The 25,000-nt window shown below is 42.4% G+C and overlaps 1 protein-coding gene and 1 long non-coding RNA gene across 5 annotated transcripts in view; both read left to right on the top strand.

Annotated features, from left to right (window-relative positions):
- The window catches only part of LOC147023943 (uncharacterized), a 209,820-nt gene that overhangs the window by 127,544 nt on the left and 57,276 nt on the right, over positions 1–25,000 (top strand). The gene's annotated exons all lie outside the window — the stretch shown is intronic.
- Positions 9,386–23,001, top strand: LOC147023944 (uncharacterized). The gene is made up of 2 exons (XR_015060438.1): positions 9,386–10,362; positions 12,583–23,001. It is a non-coding gene; the product is annotated as an uncharacterized LOC147023944 (long non-coding RNA).

Raw genomic sequence — 25,000 nt, 5'->3', positions numbered from 1 at the left:
ATTAGGTTAAAAACACTTGTTACCAACTTTTAACAAGAAATGCCTCAACCCTTCTTATCAGGTGTCTTTTCAGATTTTCTGTCCTGTCTCAGCCTCTTTGTGGTCCTTTCAAAGAAATGGGATCCCATCTTCGGATTCTGCCCGACACTACAAAAAGGCCCCTGTTCTCTACCCTTTATCCTATCCTTCACCGAGATATTCAAAGAAACAACAATTCATGACGTTTGTTGGTTCATCAATTGAACTGCAAAATGAGGACAATGACACTTTACGGATGAACTGTGATGATGTGCTCCCAAACACGTGATGATTGACTTGAGTGTGTGATGAGCAGTGGAGGCCTTCACCAAGAATTGATGATGAAGCAATGTGTGGTCTTCAATCTGCATGATTAATCTGAACATCTACAGAGGGTAACCTACCTGCACTTCTACAGAGGGTAACCTACCTGCACATCTACAGAGGGTAACTTACCTGCACATCTACAGGGGGTAACTTACCTGCACATCCACAGATGGTAACTTTCCTGCACATCCACAGAGGGTAACTTTCCTGCACATCCATAGAGGGTAACTTTCCTGCACACCCACAGAGGGTAACTTTCCTGCACACCCACAGAGGGAAAATTACCTGCACATCCACAGGGGGTAACTTGCCTGCACATCTCCAGAGGGTAACTTGCCTGCACATCTCCAGAAGGTAACTTGCCTGCACAGCTCCATTGGGTTACTTACCTGCACTTCTACAGAGGGTAACTTACCTGCACATCTACAGAGGGTAACTTACCTGCACATCTCCAGAGGGCAACTTACCTGCACATCTACAGAGGGCAACTTCCCTGCACATACACTGAGGGTAATGGGGAGGAAAACTTCCTTTTTAAACATGGATTTATTGTGGATTTATTTTGTATGCACTGCTTATTGAATGTTTCAAATTATCTTCAATTGCTTCTGCTTAATTAGTGTCACAATTGCTGACATGTATTCATTTCTCTGTAATCCATTTTTTTGGAACCTATATAGTCAAACAGTTACTGGAACCTGTAACCGGATGCTTTACTTCCATCTATCCCCCACTCCTTTCTCTGTCTCTGTTTCGTATCAAATTGAAGTACCTGTCATCTGGTGAAAGGCCTTTCCAAGATCGATGTCGCCACCTTTTTACCAGTTCGATAAGCTTTGGGAGATGTCTTTCTCATGTGAAAACTTGCCCAGCCAAGGTCAGTTGTCCAGCGTCATGACCAAAACTCCCCCCCTTCTCTTTGTTCTCTCTCCTTCTCCCCAACTCTCCCCCACTTTGCCTCAGATGTGCATATATATATATATATATATATATATATATATATATATATATATATATATATATATATATATATATATATATATATATATACATACACACACAGTAATCCCCAATTTATTGCAGGGGTTACGTTCCAAACCCCCCCACGATAAGTGAAAATCCGCGACGTTGCGTCCATCTGTTTATTTTATTATTTATATATATTTTAAAGCTTTATAACCCTCCCCACACTCTTATTAACCTTTCCCACACTCTTATTAACCTTTCCCACACTCTTATTAACCTTTCCCACACTCTTATTAACCTTTCCCACACTCTTATTAACCTTTCCCACACTCTTATTAACCTTTCCCACACTCTTATTTACCTTTCCCACACTCATTTACCTTTCCCATACTCTTATACACACTTCCTCTCCTCCAAAGCAGATTCATTGATGCCGTCATGGCGGCCTACAGCAGCGAAGCTTCTCCCTTGCTTTCACATGTCAAGAAGTTGCACTTTTTCTTCGATGGTTTGCATCTTTCTCTGCCGTTTAAGTTCAATGCCAGATACCTTAGAAGGTGCAGAACGTTTGGGCGGCATTGTAGGGGTTGAAATAAATTAAAAACTTTCACGGATAATTCACACAAACACAACACCGCAGAGTGTGATCGCTACTCGTCGTGTTACGTCGATGTGAAATGGACAAGGCGAGATGCTGAATGCATGCTATGTGCGGGAGATGCAGAGAATGATGCAACGGTCGCTGAGCCAATCAGAACCCAGGATAAAGAACACCATGCTCTGGTTGGTCACCTCCCATCCATCAGCCAATAGCGTGCCATGTACGATCTCACGTGGGTAAACTAACGCAAGTGGAAGCGGCCACATCTGCGTTTTCCATACGCACGACTTTTTGTCTACTCTTCAACTGTACACGATGTACAGCATTTTATTTCTTGTAATATGTTTTAATTTTTTTTAATGTTTTTAAATTATTTAGGCAAGAAAATGCTTCTTTTACCATAAAAATAATTAAAATAATAAATATGTAAAAATACATTTTTACTGACAAATCCGCGATCTAAAATTAGATATGGAAGAGTTAAAAATCCGCGATACAGCGAGGCCACGATATGGCGAGGGATGACTGTATGTATATATATATATATATATATATATATATATATATATATATATATATATATATATATATATATATATATATATATATATATATATATATATATATATTGCATATATATATATATATATATATATATATATATATATATATATATAGAGAGTGCAGAGATCGAACCGGATACGATTGTTAAACCTAAAAGATCATCTGGTCCAGGTAATGATGCAGATGCCCGTGAGGCTCGAAGGTAAAGGGAAAAGAAAACAGCGAGCTGCCCCTGTGGAGTTGGAGGACGACGGGTGCAGTCGGATATGTGGCCTCGCCCTGTTCCAGCTTTCGTGCCCACGGCACTGCCCATCGTGGACGAAGAAGACACGACCGCCAATCAGGTCGGTCTTCCACCGTGCTGATCAACATATTCAGGTCCCTTGTTTATCGGCTGGTGATCAGGGATCTTCACTTTCTTAATGGAACCCAGTTGCGCTGTTTAAGGAATGACATGTCAGACGTGGGTTGACACGGATACACTGTATACTGTCTCCAGATGTCTGTGGCCGGTTGTTGTGGTTCGAAAAGGTAGAGTGAGGCATTTACCTTGCGGTGAAATATAAATCGTCACAATGTGAAGAGAATGTGAGCCGACAACTTTCCTTCTTTCACAATCCACTCCAAATGGTGGAAATATTCATCCATCTGTTGAGGAACAAAAATAATTGGTAAGTTATCGACAAGAAAATCTGTGTGATGGATCTTGATGAAAATCTCAAGTGGAAATGAACATGTCTGTTATAGATCAGAATATAATATCCACCACGTTGGCTGTCACGTCAGAAGTAAGTTCCTTTCCAACTGTATTCAACAGGCAACAGATGCATTATCTTGCATGATAATTTCATTCATGATAATCCACTCACCACACACTGGAAAGAAGTCAAAATCTCATGTCCACTGAAGCCTGTTTCACCCAAGATGCATTATCTTGCATGATAATTTCATTAATGATTATCCACTCACCGCACACTGGAAAGAAGTCAAAATTTCATGTCCACTGAAGCCTGTTTCACACAGAACCCTGAGCTTCTCCTGCAGCATTGACGTGTCAGTGATTGGGAGGATGATTAAGCAGAAAAAAATCATTATTTTTTGCTCCTTCAAGGCCCATTGAACAAAGAAGATGCATCTCTAATTTTAACCCAACACAGACGTATTTTTACAATATCCGAGCTCATCCTCTGCTTCCCTCAATTCCTCCCCACACTCATTGTTTGTCCAGGTCTGCCTCTATCTCGGCTTTGAACTCTGCTGTTGGTGCCCCCCCCCACCCCCCTTGCACTCACTATTTCTGCTGTTCCTTTTCACGGTCATTTTCGTCGTTTGACACTGAAGGGAAAACTTGTAGGGAGGGCATAACGATTGTGAATTTGACAGCTGTGACAGTCTTTGGCGTCGCTTATCACCACAATGATGGCCTTATAATTTGTCAGGTTGCATTTGTGGGCGGAGTCCTGAGGCCACCTGTCCAACCAATGGGGGTAGATGAGCGTTTCACACGGAAGGACGCCAGACAAACAAGCATATTATGAAACAGACTGGTTCTTGATGTACGTTTACCTCACTGTGAATCAACAATGATCAGTCGGTGAACTTCAAAAGGTATGTTTGACCAAAATTCCCGGTTTGTTAATTTTTTTTCTCCAAAATAAAAAACTTCAGAAACTGTAACAACCACCGTCACCAACACATCTGACTTACATTGCAACTCCCTAAATACGGCACCATGACAGAAAGGTAATCATCTGAAGTTCCTCTGCCTGGATTAACATCTCGTGGGAGAGGAGAAAGGGGGAGCATGAAAACAGTTCCAGATGAGGGGGTTGAGAAGGTGCATCCAAGCAAAAAACTCAGGGGGAATCATCTCAGGATGCATTACTTCCAAATGAACATGAATGATTGAGTTATCCCTCGATGCAACGATGAACGCAATTGTTCAAACATCGAAGCACAAAACAAGACTTCCACGTTATATTTTCTGTGGATCACTGCAAAGCACCATTCCTGGAGCAGATTAAAAGGTCCTCCAAAACCAGCCTTGGGCACAGCAGATGTCATCGAACACATTGCTATGCCGTTTAAAGACTAACCTCGGGGTACGGGAAGAGCTCAGCAAAAATAATGAGGTCGGTGGCGGAGAGCGTGACGCCCACCACGTGAGCAGCCGTGATAGACAGGACTGCGACACGCAGTTTCTCTTCACCTTGAAAACGGTCACACAGGGATTGCCGCTCCGCGGATCTTGTCGAGCCATCGATTCGAATGCAACTCTCGTTCTGTCTTCCAAAATCAGCCTTGGGCACAGCAGATGTCATCGAACACATTGCTATGCCATTTAAAGACTTACTTCGGGGTTCGGGAAGAGCTCAGCAAAAATAATGAGGTCGGCGGCAGAGCGTGACGCCCACCATGTGAGCAGCCATGATGGACAGAACTGCGACACGAAGAAGACACGACCGACAATCATGTCGGTCTTCCACCGTGCTGATCAACATCTGCAGGTCCCTTCTTTTTCGGCTGGTGATCAGGGATCTTCACTTTCTCAATGGAACCCAGTTGCGCTGTTTAAGGAAAGAGATGTCAGACATGGGTTGACACGGATACCCTGTATACTGTCTCCAGATGTCTGTGGCGGGTTATTGCGGTTCAAAAGCTTGAGTGAAGCATTTACCTTGCGGTGAAATATAAATCGTCGCAATATGAACAGAATGTGAGCCGACAACTTTCCTTCTTTCACAATCGACTCCAAATGGTGGAAATATTCATCCATCTGTTGAGGAACAAAAATAATTGGGAAGTTATCGAGAAGAAAACCTGTTTGGTGGATCTTGATGAATATCTCAAGTGGAATTGAACATGTCTGTTATAGATCAGAATATAATATCTACCATGTTAGCTGTCACGTCATAAGTAAGTTCCTTTCCAACTGTATTCAACAGGCAACAGATGTATTATCTTGCATGATAATTTCATTCATGATAATCCACTCACCGCACACTGGAAAGAAGTCAAAATCTCATGTCCACTGAAGCCTGTTTCACCCAAGATGTATTATCTTGCATGATAATTTCATTCATGATAATCCACTCACCGCACACTGGAAAGAAGTCAAAATCTCATGTCCACTGAAGCCTGTTTCACCCGAGATGTATTATCTTGCATGATAATTTCATTCATGATAATCCACTCACCGCACACTGGAAAGAAGTCAAAATCTCATGTCCACTGAAGCCTGTTTCACCCAGAACCCTGAACTTCTCCTGCAGCATTGGCCTGTCAGTGATTGGGAGGATGATGAAGCAGAAAAAAAATCATTATTTTTGCTCATTCAAGGCCGATTGAGCAAAGAAGATGCATTTTTAATTTTAACCCAACGCAGACGTCTTTTCACAATAGCCGAGACTCTTCCTCTGCTGCCCCCAATTCCTCCCCACACCCATTGTTTGTCCAGGTCTGCCTCTATCTCGGCCTTGAACTCTGCTGTTATTTGCCCCCCTCTGAACTCACTATTTCTGCTGTTCCTTTTCACGGTCACTTTCGTCGTTTGACACTGAAGGGAAAACTTATAGGGAGGGCATAACGATTGTGAATTTGACAGCTGTGACAGTCTTTGGCGTTGCATATCACCAAAATGATGGCCGTATAATTTGTCAGGTTGCATTTGTGGGGGGAGTCAGGAGGCCAGCTGTCCAACCAATGGGTGTGGATGAGCGTTTCACACGGATGGACGGACAGAAGAACAAGCATATTATAACACAGACTGGTTCTTGATGTACGTTTACCTCACTGTGAATCAAAAATGATCAGTCGGTGAACCGTCAGAAGGTATGTTTGACCAAAATTCCCGGTTTATTCATTTTTTCTCCAAAATAAAAAACTTCAGAAACTGAAACAACCACCGTCGCCAACACATCTTGCTAACATTGCAACTACCTAAATACGGAACCATGACAGAAAGGTAATCATCTGAAGTTCCTCGAACCACCAGGTAATGGATGTTCACAGAGTTGGGCTGGCCAATGCGCTGGACTATATCCTCTGCCTGGATTAACATCTCGTGGGAGAGTCATCTTCGGTCATTTAAGGTGGCTTAAGGTCATTTGACTTTTTGTCTGTGGAAGGTCCTCTCTGCCAAACTGCCATCTGAGTAGCATGGAACGTGTTTTTTCCATCCAGTGATGAATTGTTGATGTCGATATTGTCTGCTGTGAAATGGACAAACTTGTCCAGAGCCAAATTGCGGGAAACAACTGCACCATTGTCTGGGTCAATGTTTTTCAGAGTATGTTCTGCAAGAGCTGTGTCTATCACAAAAAAAGACTCATAGTTGACGATATGACCAGCATTGTGAAAGAGCTTAACTAGCTTCTTCGACCTTGTTGCTTGGTGCAGGGCATTCCCAAGTCCAATGTGTTTTGGTGTCCATTTCTTGCCACAGCTGACTCCAAACAAGATGTCTTGTGCAACATTTAAAACTTTGGAGTGAACTTTTGCTTGCTGATCCTGGTCTTCCTGTTCAGATTCTAATGCAGATGGACCCACATACAATAAATGCAAGAACATGTACAAAGACTCAGGTATGCATGCAAATGCAGCATCTTCAGACTTCAAATCCTTTATAACCTGGCTGTGTCATGAAATCTCCTCTGATCTTTAGTGCAACATGTACTAATGAGTGGAATATATCATCTTGAGGCTGATACAAGGGCATATGAAGTTCTTCATTATGAGTCAAATCTTCCATCTGCAGAAGTGGTACTTGAGAATATTTAGTTGGCACAAGTAAAGTGGTCCTGTCGGCAGTTGGTCCATGGCGTAGTGGTACAAACTGGTGCACATCATAAAGTTTTTGACTTATTTTTACTTTAAATGATGTCCTTCGACTGGCATAAGATGGTGGAATACTAATGTTAGCTTCTTGTGCCAAGGAACAAAAATGATTCCACCCATCACTGAGATCTAACACTTGTCCTTTGTCAGCATATTTTTGTAATTCAGCACAAAGCCACACCATTGCAAGGTCTAATGTTTGACTGGCGTCTTTTGTTTTTGCTGTTGATCTTGTAAAGTTTATATAACAGTTCAAATGGTACTTGCCTTCTGCTGCAATAAGGTCATTGACATTTGACACACTGACATGGATAATGGGGTCAAATTTGGCAGCTTCCATAATTTGGGTACTCATTTTCAGTGTTTATATGGCAACCAATTTATGTTTGGTGGCATCCTTCTGGCAGAAAAGACATTTCATCCAATCAACAGACCCAACGCAATGGCGCAGGAGTGACTCTGATGTCATTGGGACATTGTTCTCTGGTGTTGACTGTGTCATAACTGGATGATGCACCACATGAGTGAGCTCGAGAAGACTGTAGGCACTGAATCTTCCCTTTATTTGTGAGCACGGCAAAGCAACATCTTTGCCACACATTTGAATCTGGGTTGGAATGTAGTGTAGACTCAACCCTGTCAATCGCATCCCTGTTTTTGTCATCTCGGAGCTTCTTTCGAGTATTTGCTGCTGTTTCTAGGTTCTTCAGACCTTGCTCCCCAGCCTCTCGCAAGCTTTCTTTTGTGTCTTTTTGGCACAGGATACAGAGACTTTGTGTAACAGCACGAGGTCACTTGAGGCTCAACACTGGCTCCATCGTTTATCTGTGAAAGATAAAAAAAGAACCATTACACATTAATTGCAACCTGAAAATGATATCTACATTAGATAGAATATTTTAATTTACTTATGTTTAAATATCACAAAGTTGAGCTTCACATCATCCAACTTGGATAGAAATACTTAATTGTACTGATGTTTAAATATTTTAAAAATTTGAGTGTCACATCATCTATCTTGGATAGAATTTCTTAGGTATGCTAATGTTTAAATATCATAAAACTTGAGCCTCACGTCAGCTATCTTAAATAGAATTCCTTAAGGATTGTTATATTTGAATATCAGGGAACTTGACATCATCACATCAACCATTGGCAGCAGTCAATTCTCCAAACTTCAGAATATCAATACAAATTTCATTACCTATTGTTCCATGCAAAACAGATCAGTTCAGTTGAAACTTAACGAAAGCATGTTGATGTTCATGGTGCTGCATTCTTCCAAAATCTGAAAATCTCCAAATCTAAAATAAAATACTTTATAAAATATAATAAACAAGTAACAAATATGTTACCTTCTGATTAAAAAAGGTAACAACAATTCACAAGCTATTTCTAAAAAGGCTAGTTCATTGGTCCAACACATGTCTGCACTTTGAGAAAATCCCAATGAATCTTTAACAAGCACCAGCTGATAAACAGAGCCATATCTAATACATCCTGACGTTCACTGATCCAGTTAAAACCACTGGAGAGATTTTGCAGCTCACCCTAACCCTAACCCTAACACTAACAAATCAAATGCTATCTTCGCATTTTGGAACATATCAACATGTCACAATGTTGCTGATTGTTCTGATACAATGTTAGAAATAACAACCCAAACAACAATTTTAACGGCAGGTAATTTGTGAAGTGAAAAAAAATTGCAGGATGATCATGCTGGAATATGATAAAGAAAATACATTATCGGGCTGACGAGGCAATTTTGGTACCAACTTTAAAATGTAAATTTGAACAACAAAGAGTCAAAATTGAGCTTGGTAACAAGCATTTTTGAATTCAGCATACTTGAATTAGGTTAAAAACACTTGTTACCAACTTTTAACAAGAAATGCCTCAACCCTTCTTATCAGGTGTCTTTTTAGATTTTCTGTCCTGTCTAAGCCTCTTTGTGGTCCTTTCAAAGAAATGGGATCCCATCTTCGGATTCTGCCCGACACTACAAAAAGGCCCCTGTTCTCTACCCTTTATCCTATCCTTCACCGAGATATTCAAAAAACAACAATTCATGACGTTTGTTGGTTCATCAATTGAACTGCAAAATGAGGACAATGACACTTTACGGATGAACTGTGATGATGTGCTCCCAAACACGTGATGATTGAATTGAGTGTTTGATGAGCAGTGGAGGCCTTCACCAAGAATTGATGATGAAGCAATGTGTGGTCTACAATCTGCATGATTAATCTGAACATCTACAGAGGGTAACCTACCTGCACTTCTACAGAGGGTAACCTACCTGCACATCTACAGAGGGTAACTTACCTGCACATCTACAGAGGGTAACTTACCTGCACATCCACAGATGGTAACTTTCCTGCACATCCACAGAGGGTAACTTTCCTGCACATCCATAGAGGGTAACTTTCCTGCACACCCACAGAGGGTAACTTTCCTGCACACCCACAGAGGGAAAATTACCTGCACATCCACAGAGGGTAACTTGCCTGCACATCTCCAGAAGGTAACTTGCCTGCACAGCTCCATTGGGTAACTTACCTGCACTTCTACAGAGGGTAACTTACCTGCACATCTACAGAGGGTAACTTACCTGCACATTTCCAGAGGGCAACTTACCTGCACATCTACAGAGGGCAACTTACCTGCACATACACAGAGGGTAATGGGGAGGAAAACTTCCTTTTTAAACATGGATTTATTGTGGATTTATTTTGTATGCACTGCTTATTGATTGTTTCAAATTATCTTCAATTGCTTCTGCTTAATTAGTGTCACAATTGCTGACATGTATTCATTTCTCTGTAATCCATTTTATTGGAACCTATATAGTCAAACAGTTACTGGAACCTGTAACCGGATGCTTTACTTCCAGCTATCCCCCACTCCTTTCTCTGTCTCTGTTTCGTATCAAATTGAAGTACCTGTCATCTGGTGAAAGGCCTTTCCAAGATCGATGTCGCCACCTTTTGACCAGTTCGATAAACTTTGGGAGATGTCTTTCTCATGTGAAAACTTGCCCAGCCAAGGTCAGTTGTCCAGCGTCATGACCAAAACTCCCCCCCTTCTATTTGTTCTCTCTCCTTCTCCCCAACTCTTCCCCACTTTGCTTCAGATGTGTATATATATATATATATATATATATATATATATATATATATATATATATATATATATATATATATATATATACACACACATATACATACACACACAGAGCCTGGTGTTGGTGCAATGGTTCGGGCAGCGGCTTGGGATCCAAGAGGTCCTGAGTTCAAGCCCCGTTGGGCCACTGAATTAATACACCAGGGGGTTGACTCAGCCTGTCATCCTTCCGAGGTCGGCGAAATGAGTACCAGTGTACTGGGCCGGTGTATACCCCGGTTAAAATAGGTGTACCATACCCCTGTGTCGTAAGAGGCGACCAGGGTTGCGTCAGGAAGGGCATCCGGCGTAAAACATGTGCCAAATCACGATGCGGATCATACGGATGATCCGCTGTGGCGACCCCGAACGGGAGCAGCCGAAAGAAGAAGAAGAAGAAGAAGATATGTATATATATATGTATATATGTATATATGTATATATGTATGTGTATATGTGTATATATATATATATATATATATATATGTATATATATGTATATATATTTATATATATTTATATATATATATATGTATATATATGTATATATATATATATATATGTATATATGTATATATGTATATATGTATATATATATGTATATATATATATATATATGTATATATGTATATATGTATATATGTATATATGTATATATGTATATATGTATATATGTATATATGTATATATATATATATATATATATGTATATATGTATATATATATATATATATATATATATATATATATATATATATATATATGTATGTATATATGCGCAAGAATGCAGAGATCGAACCGAAAAGATACGATTGTTAAACCTAAAAGATCATCTGGTCCAGGTAATGATGCAGATGCCCGTGAGGCTCGAAGGTAAAGGGAAAAGAAAACAGCGAGCTGCCCCTGTGGAGTTGGAGGACGACGGGTGCAGTCGGATATGTGGCCTCGCCCTGTTCCAGCTTTCGTGCCCACGGCGCTGCCCATCGAGGACGAAGAAGACACGACCGACAATCATGTCGGTCTTCCACCGTGCTGATCAACATATTCAGATCCCTTTTTCGGCTGGTGATCAGGGATCTTCACTTTCTCAATGGAACCCAGTTGCACTGTTTAAGGAAAGAGATGTCAGACATGGGTTGACACGGATACCCTGTATACTGTCTCCAGATGTCTGTGGCGGGTTATTGCGGTTCAAAAATCTAGAGTGAAGCATTTACCTTGCGGTGAAATATAAATCGTCGCAATATGAACAGAATGTGAGCCGACAACTTTCCTTCTTTCACAATCGACTCCAAATGGTGGAAATATTCATCCATCTGTTGAGGAACAAAAATAATTGGGAAGTTATCGACAAGAAAACCTGTGTGATGGATCTTGATGAATATCTCAAGTGGAATTGAACATGTCTGTTATAGATCAGAATATAATATCTACCATGTTTGCTGTCACGTCAGAAGTAAGTTCCTTTCCAACTGTATTCAACAGGCAACAGATGTATTATCTTGCATGATAATTTCATTCATGATAATCCACTCACCGCACACTGAAACGAAGTCAAAATCTCATGTCCACTGAAGCCTGTTTCACCCAAGATGTATTATCTTGCATGATAATTTCATTCATGATAATCCACTCACCGCACACTGGAAAGAAGTCAAAATCTCATGTCCACTGAAGCCTGTTTCACCCAGAACCCTGAGCTTCTCCTGCAGCATTGGCCTGTCAGTGATTGGGAGGATGATTAGCAGAAAAAAATCATTATTTTTGCTCATTCAAGGCCGATTGAGCAAAGAAGATGCATTTTTAATTTTCACCCAACACAGACGTCTTTTCACAATAGCCGAGACTCTTTCTCTGCTTCCCCAATTCCTCCCCACACCCATTGTTTGTCCAGGTCTGCCTCTATCTAGGCTTTGAAATCTGCTGTTGGTGTCCCTCCCTCCCCCCCTTGCACTCACTATTTCTGCTGTTCCTTTTCACGGTCACTTTCGTCGTTTGACACTGAAGGCAAAACTTGTAGGGAGGGCATAACGATTGTGAATTTGACAGCTGTGACGGTCTTTGGCGTCGCATATCACCAAAATGATGGCCGTATAATTTTTCAGGTTGCATTTGTGGGGGGAGTCAGGAGGCCAGCTGTCCAACCAATGGGTGTGGATGAGCGTTTCACATGGATGGACGGACAGAAGAACAAGCATATTATAACACAGACTGGTTCTTGATGTACGTTTACCTCACTGTGAATCAACAATGATCAGTCGGTGAACCTTCAGAAGGTATGTTTCAGAAGTTGTGTTTGACCAAAATTCCCGGTTTATTCATTTTTCTCCAAAATAAAAAACTTCATTAACTGTAACAACCACCGTCGTCAACACATCTTACTTTCATTGCAACTCCCTAAATACGGCACCATCACAGAAAGGTAATCATCTGAAGTTCCTCGAGCCACCCAGGTAATGGATGTTCACAGAGTTGGGCTGTTTCTCTTCACCTTGAAAACGGTCACACAGGGATTGCTGCTCCACGGATCTTGTCAAGCCATCGATTCAAATGTCACTCACGTTCTGCATGGAGTTGTGAGAATCGATCGAGAGCTGGAGAGGGAAATATTAGGGGTTTGTGCGACGATGCCACGTCAACTTCAGCCACAGCTCAATGAAGTATTTCTCTCCCCTGACAGCTGTGAAGTGTTTTTTTTTGACATTTTACATTTGTTGTGGGATTGTGATCTGGGAATGTGGGAATTGGGAGGAGACAGGAGGGTTTGCCAGATGGTCCTTTCGGAGAGACATTGTGAGAGTGTGGGATTTGTCCGGATTGAAAGACATTCCAAGTGCTTGACCAGCTCGTGATTCTATGAAGGTTTTAAGCGATGGCTGCAGCCCTTGCCTGTCTGAAGGATCAGGGATGTTATGGCACAAGGTTGAGTCATCACCGATGAGATGAAGGGGATTTTCCAGAGTCAGAAGATCAGGAATATGACTGGGCCCAGAACATTGCCTTGGGTCACTCCAGCCTCGACAGGGAAAGGAAATGAAATTATCCCATTATCTCGAGAGTCGCGTGTCAGAATATGCATGAAATTATCATGATATTATCACAGAATATGCAGGCAATTATCTCGAGAAGAATATGCATGATGATCTTGGTGGTGACGACACCCAGCTTATATAGCTCCCCAGTGAATGGGATGATTCCCCGGGAGAATTTTCTGGATTTCAAGAGGGTGCTCAGTTCATCCCCTTTCACCTGGATAAAAACAAATGATCAAAGACGTCAGTGAAGTGTGATCAAAATTCCCATTTTGGACAATTTTTGAATTCTCACCCATTTTGCCAAGTTAACCAATCTGGAGGCTTCAACGCTCTTGATGTCGCATATGCAGCTGGTTCCAGCAAGACCCTTGTAAACTCCTCCTCGCACTGTTTGAGAAAAAATTGCTGAAATGGCTCAAACGTTGCAGGTGTGTCCTCCATTGGTACTTTAATCTGTGAAAGACAAAGCAGGGTGGTGACATGGTGGGAAGAAGATTATAAGAATGTGAAAAAAGAGTTAAAGTGTACGATAAGTCCAGGATGTTCCGATATGTGACCTCCATCATTGTTTAAAGCTCCTCACCTTGTTGAGTTGTTGGCTTAAACTTGCATAGGCCGCTGAATTTTTGGGCGTGGCAATTGCTTGACAGACGTTCATCTGAACCACGCTCTCAAAATGTCTGTACGTGATGTTGAGAGCCATTGTCATTGTAAGAAGATTGTGAAAGTTATCTTGGGTCATTTCGTTCAGCAAAATGCTAAACTGTTCGAGAAGATCCTGAGGGAGGGAAACAACAGAAGTCAAGGTCTGAGTGACAAAGTAAAGTTTTGAAAGTTTTGAGGTTTCGAAAGCTTGAGATTTTTCGTTGTGAAATCCGAGTTGGTGTGTTTGTCAAAGTTGTGATTTCTCTCGGAACTTCGTGCATTTCTTCTGAGATTCCAATAGCCTTTTAAAATAATCAGCACTTTTATTTTTCATATAACTGTGATTTGTTGTGAAGTGTCTTTTCTGCTTTGCTCGAGCCATGGCTGTATTTGAAAGTTGTTTGCCACAGACAAGACACAGTGGAATAGGACAGCTTGCATCACCAGTCCATGTAAAGCCAATTGATAAATATCTTTCATCGTAAAGACGGACCTTTTTGTGCCCGTTGTTGCACAAGTGCAGTGGAATTTATCAGAAGATTGCAATTCTTCATCAGAATTGTCTGGATGTTTCCTCTTCAAAAATCGAAACATTGGGCTGTCAGATATTTCTGCAAAATAAAGAAAAACAATAAGTAAAGGTGCATTTTCTATTTGTCAAAAGTGTTTTCCGCTTCAATCCAATTGTTTGCAAATCGCTGCGTTGCCGGTATAAAACGGTAATTTCAAACAAATCTCAGATGTAAATAAAAACAATCCTTACTCCCGAACGAAGAAGAAAAAGGAAGTCGACAACAGCAGCTGTTTCACTTATCATAATTAATTCATGGCATTAAATCAAACCATGTGACAAATATTTACAATTTAAAAAGAACCAACAACAGATTCAAATTTGAATAACAAAAAAATATTCGACTTATGCGCTATCGCAGCTGCGTCGAACCTCCTATTACTCTTGTTTTGTTGACATTGATGACGTCACGAGGTTGTTTCTCGCAAGTTTCCGCGATTCACTGTTTGAACACGTTTCAAACCACTAAAAAATCTGATTGAATTGCGCCAATCTGCTTGCTTTGTAATTGGGTTGTTCTGCTTGGTCAATTAAAAACGTCATTTTTAAAGTGTTTGTCAACCCGAGTCCGTTTGACAATTAAAAAACACACTTCATGTAACTTGATAAACAAAACTTAAACAAATAAAGCTGAAGCAATAAAGGTAAACAGAAGAACTAACCTTGAGAGAGAGAGACTTCGCGCTGGGAAGCACAGAGAAGATAGATGGACACCGTGCACGCGTCCCGTACTTGATTCAGTCACTCGATGATACACGAATCCGCCGCGTACAGGATATCCACCAACAAGTGAGGGCGGTTTCACACTGGCGACATACATATAGACATCGTTAAATACATTCCCGATGGTTGTTATAATTGAAAATAATGTAAGAGGTTGAAGCCTCCATTATAATAACCAAGGAGTTTCCAACAATATGCCGCACGTGTATAGTAAAATTACGAATGTTAAATCGAGCAAAAACTACTCAAAAATACATTAGCCTATTTATTACTGTTTCTCACGGAACCCCTCACGACCTCTTGCGGAACCCTAGGGTTCCGGGAAACCCCGGTTGAGAAACACTGATCTGGACTCCAGAACGTTTACGAAGTGTGTGTCGGCATCACTCTGGATTAGCGGACAATGAGGGGGTTCCGTTTGCTCATGCGTTTATTTTTCGGATTGGTGGCCAAATTACAAACCAAAGTCAAGCAAGTATGTATCGGATGAAAAACTAAAGACTTAAAGGATATGCTGCCATATATAACTCATTGTAGTTCACTGATCGAACAATGCAGCACGGAAACCACAGCAAAACTGATGCCGGCGCAGATGAATGGGCCAGGAATGGGGGCGAAAGGGAGACGTGCATGAAAATTCACACTAAATTGGGCCGAGCCGTGGGCGCCGAGACATGCGCAAAGAGATCTGTCGTGCGTGCGGCCAGACAGATCACTGGGTGAGGGAGTACCCGAACATCCTAAATGGACCAGCTTATGGCACGAATAGACCGACTGGGGAGACTCGGCCGCCGCAGCCACAGAACCAGCGTCGGGATGTAAATCCTCATCGGCAGGACAGATGAGAGACACCAGCCCGGGCAGCTGCCTCGTTCCCATCCCTCCCGACCTATTTATACAATGACAGAGAATGGAAGAAACGTCATCAGAATTACCATTGCTGACTTCGAAACCACGTGACGAACCGAAACTGCCTGACAATATTGAAGGCCGAGAGATTCCTTTTCTTGGGGACACGGGAGCGACTAAATCAGCGATCAGACAAAGTGACCTTCCGAATTCTCCTTTGTCGTGGGAGCAAGTAAATGTTGTAGGAGTGTCAGGCGTTGATTTGGCGATTCCACTGTCTGAACAACTACGAGTCGAAGTTGAACCTCTATCTGCACAGGAAGCATTTTTGATGGCTACCGATACGCCAATTAATCTGTTGGGGAGAGACTTACGATGTAAGCTAAATTGTACAGTGAAGTATACTCCCTTTGGTGTGTACTTACATATGCCCAATGAATCGCATGTAACTGTCTTGACTTTATTACAGGAAAATACAGAGAATCTTGCATACCGGTGGACTGTGACGGATGGTGAAGCATCTAACCGTTTTCAGTTGTGTGTGTCTGATTTGGAGAGGAGCGTGCTGGAGGTGTGCGACTGGGTAAGTCAACATCACATGGACATGGACATGGGACAGACTCAGTTACATTGCATTGCAGATTGCGACACAAAAGGAAGGGATAACGACTCTGCGATAGAAACAATTTTAAAATTACACCAAAGCTTTGACCTAGCACTGGGAACAATGTGGATTGGGAAGCAAGGAATTGGCCTGGAGGTGCGTCTGACACAGGAGCAATTCAAACTGTAGAATCAACCTTCCAGTGTTACACTACATGTTACCTTCGTGGAAGCGTGAGGTTTCCAAGCAAAGGACGTAGGGCCCATGGTAACCTACTTAAAAATGGTACCGGGAGCGACTTTGGTAAGATCTAGCCAGGTCGAGGGACTCTGCCTTGGCAAGTTCTGGAAAATAAAATGGGGACCGACGGATATTGCTGGTAAGGCTGCAATGAAACAGTAAAAGCTGTGTTTGAGATGGTTGACCTTGCAGAAACACCGGGGTCAGAGAAATTACCCGGATTCCTAGAACAGATCCCAGCTTGTTTGTGGACAGCCCACACTCATGACATGGGTTGAATTAAAAGCATGCAGCCAGGAAAGATCAATATCGATACATCAAAGAGGCTGCCCCGCAAACCGCAATACGGATTGCGTCCAGAAGCGGAAGCCGGAATTGCTCCCGTAGTGGAAGCGCTGTTAAAGCAAGGAACAATTATTCCCAATCAGTCAGTCAATGTAATACGCCAATTCTACCAGTGCGGAAACCAGGAAAATTAACGTGGCGGTTCGTGCAGGACCTGAGAGCGGTAAACGACTACGTCATCCCGGCTTACCCTGTCGTTCCCAATTCAGTCACGATCTTGTCTCGCATTCCAGTTAATTCCACCCATTATACGGTGGTCAACCTCTGTTCCGCTTTCTTTAGTGTCCCAATCGACCCCAAATTGCAATTTATTTTGTGTTCACGTATCGAGGTAGGCAATATACGTGGACTGTGCTCCCGCAAGGGTACACTGAAAGCCGTACACTGTTCTCTCGAGCATTGAGACGACCGAGATGACATAGTTTTCCCGAATAAATCCACGTTGGTCCAGTATGTAAATGATTTACTCATCTGCTCGACGTTGAAGGAAGCATGCGAACAGGACACTCTGACATTACTCACGGCCCTCGTGGAGAAAGGACACAAAGCATCTCAAGCCAAATTGCAGTTTTGCCAAGAGTAGGTAAAATATCTGGGACACATTTTGAAGGTGGATACCCGACGTGTCTCCAGAACGTATATCTGTAATATTGAAACTGCCCAAGCCAACTACCACGAATCAGGTGAGATTTTTCCTCGGGACGACATGATACTGCTGGCAGCGGTTTCTTGATTATGCGTTCTTCGTGCGCCCCCTGCTGGAAATTGGCTCTGCAAGCGCACCCAATCTGCTGAATTGGACGCGAGAAGCAGACAAGGCTTTTGTGACACTGAAACAAGCTCTGTCCTCTGCTCCCGCTTTGGGTCTGCCGGACAATGAAAAACCTTTCTATTTATACTCAAACGAGACTCGAGGCTTCGCACAATGTGTGCTGGCCCAGAAACACGGAAGCAAGTTACGGCCCGTCGCATATTACAGGACCATATTGGACCCGGTGGCGCAAGGATTCCCATCCTGTTTCAGAGCAGTGGCAGCCGCTTCGCTCGCAGTGAAGGCAACAGAATCAATCGTCGCGGGACAAACTTTGATCCTCATGGTGCTGCATGCCGTCACAGCCGTGCTGTTAAAAACAGACACAATACTTGTCGGCCTCTCGAGCAACGACATAGGAACTATCACTCACTGCTCCAACGAACATCACGATTTAGAGGTGCCCGCCATTGAATCCCGCTAATTTACTGCTGGTAGAACTGGATGGAGATCCTCTTATCTTGATTGTGAGGAGGTGATCGCACGCACGTGTTTGCCCCGTCCTGATATGAGAGACACAGCAATCCAAAATTCTGAGTTGATTCTATATGTCGATGGTTCGTCGTCGCGGGCACCAGATGGATCTCCATTGACGGGTTTTGCAGTTTGCTCCGATCACAAAGTAATCGAAAAGGGAAGATTGGCTGCGAACTGCTCCGCTCAGCAAGCGGAGCTGTTTGCTCTAATTCATGCATGCTACTTTGTAGAAGGCCAAATTTTGACAATTTACAACGATTCCGGCTCTGCCTTTGGCGCTGCACACAAATTTGGCGCTTCGCGCGCGAGCGGGGATTTCTAACATCCTCTGGTGCGCCGGTGAAGAATGGTACATGGATTGCGAACCTATTGCAGGCAATACTCTTGCCTTAATAAATTGCATTGGTTAAATGTGACGCCCACACTGTTGCGTCTGATGATGTCTCACGGGGAAATGCCAGGGCAGATGTAGCTGCCAAGGCCGCTGCCATCATTCCAGATGCCCCACTGGTATCACAATGTGCATTAACACCAGTGGCAACCCCATCTCTTGACGATGTCAACACTTTACAAACTGCTGTTAGTGCAGCAGAGAGGAATTTGTGGATAATATATGGATGTGAATTTGATGATTAGTCTAATCTATGGAGAGCATCCGATTGCCTGGTGGTGGCACCAAAGGCTCTGTCTGCTACCCTGGCTTGCCCGCTTTGCGCATGGGGCCGGGCATACCAGCAAAGGGGGGATGTGCGCCTCTTTTGGGAAGCAATGGTTTGCCCCGGGCTTTAGTCCAATTGCAGAACAATATTGTAGGACCTGCCACGTTTGCCAAGAACACAATCCGGTAAGGGGGGCCCAAATGGCCCGAGGCGGCCACCCGGCACCCTCCGGGCCGTTCGTCCATATCCAAATTGATTTTATCCAAATTTCAACGTGTTGTGGATGAGTTTGTTTTAGTAGCGGCAGATTTATTTCCCAAATGGGTCGAAGCGTACCCTTGCAGAAAAGCAGATGCAATAACTGTAGTTAAACTTCTGATGAAGGATTTTGTCTGGAGATTTGGGATACCCTGTAATATCTCTCGCGATCAAGGACCTCATTTTCCAGCCGAAGTGGTGAAGGAGTTATGCAAGGCTTTACAAATCAAACAACACCTCCACTGCCCTCACCATCCACGGTCAGCTGGTACAGTGGAGAGACAATGGATTTCTGAAGAACAAACTGGCCAAGATTTGTGAACAGACTGGGTTAAAATGGCCAGATGCACTGCCGATTGTTCTCATGACGATGACATCTACCGCGAATTGGAAAACTGGCTCATCTCCGCATGAGAATCTCATGGGAAGACCCATGAGTCTACCGCATTCACCTCCATTTTCTGTAAGAGAAATAAATGTGCAACAAATGGACGAAACATTGCTGGCTTTCTGTATTGCCTTGAATTGTGCTGTGAGGGCCTTTTATGCGCAGGTGAAGCAAGCCTTGCCTGAACCAGCCACCACTGACTACCACAACTTCAAACCTGGAGACTTGGTCTATGTGAGGATTTATAAGAGAAATAACTCTCTGCAAGCATGGTGGTGCGGGCCATTATTGATTTTGCTGACGACCCACACAGCCGTGAAGTGTAAAGGAAAAGCGGCATGGATTCACGCCTCACATTGCAAGCTGGCGCACCACCCGAAGAAACCCCGAGTGGAACGCTACCACAGGGTTGCTCTAATAGTCTCTCTTGTTAAATGTGTATGTGTATTATTGACTTTGGCTTGTATAATGTTGATATGGCCAACATGGTTGTTCATAAGTACTTGTGATGGAAATTATTTATATATTCCTCAGCCAAACGCTTGTCACACAAACCACCAAGCTAATCGCATTGCACATAGAAACCGACGAGGTGTGACAAGTGGAGTAGGATTAGATAAGGCTTCAAATAGAACAAATTTGCAGAGGAGTATTGGGGCGCATTTGCACCCAGACGGACTATATGGGATAAATACTTATCTGGCTTTTTCTCTTAACCATGCTAAGGCTTTTAATAGAACTAGTTTGTGGGCCTGCACTCGAATACCTCACTCAGCGGTTCGTGGAATACCTTTGTGAGCACTTCCATTTAATCTGAGTGAGTGTTCTGCATACTGGATTAAATGGAAGGAATGGAGAGAAGGGGATAATAACACTGACCACCACAATAAGGATTGGGAAACGGACAGGTTAGACCAGGTGGTAACCGATGCGGATGAGTAATGCCTACAGCAACGGAATTTCAGTGGCTGGTTTAAGCCGACTTTCAACTTCAATAAGATACCTCCATATTTTGTGGTAGAACAAATGAGGAAAAAAAACAAATCTATGCCAAGTGCAAGAAGCATGGGGAGAAAGAATGTTTGCTAAATCTGAATGCAGTAACAATGTCGATGAAAATCACATGATAGGGCCACAAGTGGCCTTAAAAAACACCTACACCTATTTTGTGTGCAGAAATCGAGCCAATCCATGGCTTCCAGTTAACTGGACCGGATCCTGTTACTTGTCATTTATTATACCACACATGCACCTGCTTAACAATTCACCCTTTGAATACTCAAATCGGAGTAAACGGAGTTTTACATCCACCGAATTGTTCTTTATGATCAGAATACCTCATTATGGGGTGGGCCAAACATCTGTGGGACTGGCAGAGTTAGCCGCCTTGCTTGAGTCACTTGCAAATAAAACTGCCTTGGGTATGGTGGTTATTAATTCCGAGGTAGTCGCCCTGCATGCTGTTGCAATGCAGAACCAAGTTGCTTTGGATTTTGATCCTGGCCGCACAGGGTGGAACCTGTGCGGTAATTGGTTGTGAATGCTGTACATATATCCCAGATAATTCAGAGCACATTGCTGGTATAGCAGATAAGATGAAGGATGAGGGAGCTAAGGTCCACAATTATTTCACTCAAGACTGGCTATATTCATGGCTCGAAGGAATTTTCGGAGGATGGGGAGCTACTCTGTTCGGTTGGATTTTTGTGGGATTTCTTTGAATTGTCATTATTATTGTGCTTGTTAAATGCGCTCCAACCACATTGCCAACATTGATCGTTTCTTGTTTAAAAAGGAAGACAACAAAAGTAATGGTGGCCCGGCAACCACCTCCCTGTTTTGATTCTGTAGCTGAGTCCTTTGACTCTGATGAGATAGAACTTAAAGTTGGAAATCCATGAGTCAATGTTATGAGTGTGTTCTGATTCTGGGAAATGTTCTTCCTGCTGCACTCGTCTGCTCTGTTCCTGAACCCTGCATGGATGTGTTGAATCAGCCGTGCTGCCCAAAGTGGTAGTCGTCTACTGTATTGGCCAAAGGCCAACGACAACTGGAGCCTCAAGCAGGCTCAAAGCTGTACAAGCATCGAAAGCCACCTGCTCTGTCAGACAGGAATGGTGATAATGGACTGAGCTCTACGATTTGTGCTAAAAAAGTGACTGCCCAAAAGAATGAACACACTCGTGCGTGGAAATGTATTTCCAATTGAGTAAAATCATTAATTTTGTGATGTGTTTCCCTCGAGGGCAACACGGGAGGGGGGGGGAGGTGTGGAGGAAAACTTCCTTTTTAAACATGGATTTATTGTGGACGCACTGCTTATTCAATGTATCCGAATTATAGTCAATTGCTTCTGTTTTTTAGTATTTCAATTGCTGACATGTATTCATTTCTCTGGAACCCATTTTATTGGAACATATATATATATATATATATATATAGTCAAACATTTACTGGGACCTGTAACCAGATGCTTTACTTCCATCTCTATCCCCACTCCTTTCTCTGTCTGTTTCATCTCAAATTGTAGTACCTGTCATCTGGTGACAGGCCTTTCCAAAGATCAATGTAGCCACCTTTTGACCAGTACGAAAAACTTTGGGAGATGTCTTTCTCGTGTGAAAACTTGCCCAGCCAAGGTCAGTTGTGGGTTGTCATGACCAAAACTCCCCTCCTTCTCTTGGTTCTCTGTCCTCCCCAACTCTCCCCCACTTTCCCTCAGACGTGTGTGTGTGTGTGTGTGTGTGTGTGTGTGTGTGTGTGTGTGTGTGTGTGTGTGTGTGTGTGTGTGTGTGTGTGTGTGTGTGTATATAATATATAATGTAAACTCAACTTCAACAGAGATCATTGCTTGGCTTTCATTCGATGCCCTGTCCATTCTGTGATTTCACGTGAATAAATATTATCTGATTGAATGTACTTTTCTTGTGGACATTGGATAATTATGAGTTGAAATTGATTAATAAGAGTTGCCTTGAATATTGAGAGTTCCACAATAGTAACTTACCTGCACATCCACACATAACGAACTTCACAATGATCCCTTTGCTCTGATATGCCAAAAATTTATCACAAAATCATGACAAATACACTTTCATCCAATTAATTACAAAAACTTATTAACCAAAAAAATTAAGGTTTTTTTTTGCTTTCACAGTCATGTTTATGTGAGGCCATGGACTTACTGATCACTGTTCATAACCCGAATTGATTGACATGAAAACTTCACATTGGTAAAAGGTGAGCAGTCACAAATGAAAGGTGACAGTTCACAAAGTGTAAAACTGTGAATTAAATATTTTTGATGTAATTCTGTGCTTTCATTCCTTTTGTTCACTTTCTCTTCTCTCCATGAACACCCGCTCACCCCCACCCATGCTCCCATGGTTGCCCCTTACACGCTTTGACTTGAGAATCCATCGTCCGGGACGAGTCCGATTCGCGGACACAGACATTTCCCATACTGGGTGCAGTTGGACAATTCCCGAAGAAAAAAGTCCGAAGAAGGAAATACAAATTCTCCAAATCAGCGTCCACATTGTCAGAGATTGAAAACTTGCTTCTGTCGCTGTGAACGAGTCGGTCGTGGAATCTGCTTTGTGCGTCACGATGAACGGGTGTGCGTCACAATGAACGGGTGTGCATCACGATAAACGGCTGTGCGTCACAATGGAAGGCTGCACGATATTGTGACGTCATTACGAGCACAGCAACAGCCTGTTCCCAATGAATAATCCGATTTTTTTTAACACGCGGTTTATTTTATTCTAATATTTGTGTTCACTTGCTGTTCTTCATCAACTCTCAAAACCCACACTCAAGTGAAACAAAACACAAGTTCGAATGTTTGAAAGTTTGTATTAATTAAATTCCAATTTTACAACAACGATCAACTCGGTGGAAATTGTTTCGTGTTTTAAATTCAACATTAACTAGAACTGCCACTTTATAACTGCTGGCAGTGATGGCCGGGTACCCAGACGTCCGCATTTGACACAACGTGAGACTTACTGCAGATGATAGTTGCAAAGTTTCACTTCGATAGGTTAAGTGGTTCCAGAGAAAACATTATTTAATAGTGATACAAATACAGGCCTGCTTCGAAACAGCGCGGGACATACGAGTGACGAACCGGATAGCACAATGTGTTCAATCTAGTTATTACGTATGCAGTTAGCTCTTTTTCCTGGGGACATTGTCGGTATCAATTGAATTGCTATTCCTGTACCCTGAAATGCATGCAGGTGCAGACCAGTGAGCCTTCTGGAAAAAAACATCTAAAAGTTCTCAGATTCAAATAATTAAATAATTCTGGCTGCCAAACCACATGGCCGATCAGGTTGAAATTTTAAACCTTCGTTTCACATGTCGGCTCGATTACAAATGTGAAGTTTGGCATATATAGACGCAGCGGTTCCAGGGTAAACATTAATTAATATATATCCTTCAATCCAACATGGCTGCCAAACCATGTGACCTATCAATCAGAAATTAACAAATTTGTATTCACTGCTCGTGTGCAATACATTTGTGAAGTTTCCCCTTGATCTGACCAGCCGTTCTGGAGAAGATGTTTGAAGGTTTTAGGGTTAATTCAATATGGTCGCCAAACGATGTGACCTATCAATTTGAAATTAACAAACTTGTGAAAGGATGTCTTGGGGAAAGTGTGTGAATTTTTGCCTCAATCTGTCCAGCCTTTCTGGAGAAGATTTTTTTAAATTTATTAATTTTCAATCCAAGATGCCTGACGAACCATGTGACCTATGACATCATAAATTTACATTCTGCCTCCAATTTTTTTAGGGCAGGGGTTCTTAACTGGGGGGGGTATCCATACCCCTTGGGGGTATGTGAACTAAATGCTGTGGGTATGGGACTCGATCTCTGAATATTTGAAAATATTTGATTTATTAAT

This window comes from Eptatretus burgeri, chromosome 7 (assembly GCF_056783735.1).
Source record: "Eptatretus burgeri isolate ZD-2024b chromosome 7, Ebu_testis_v1, whole genome shotgun sequence".
Lineage (NCBI taxonomy): Eukaryota > Metazoa > Chordata > Myxini > Myxiniformes > Myxinidae > Eptatretus > Eptatretus burgeri.
This window is presented reverse-complemented; position numbering and strand designations above follow the sequence as displayed.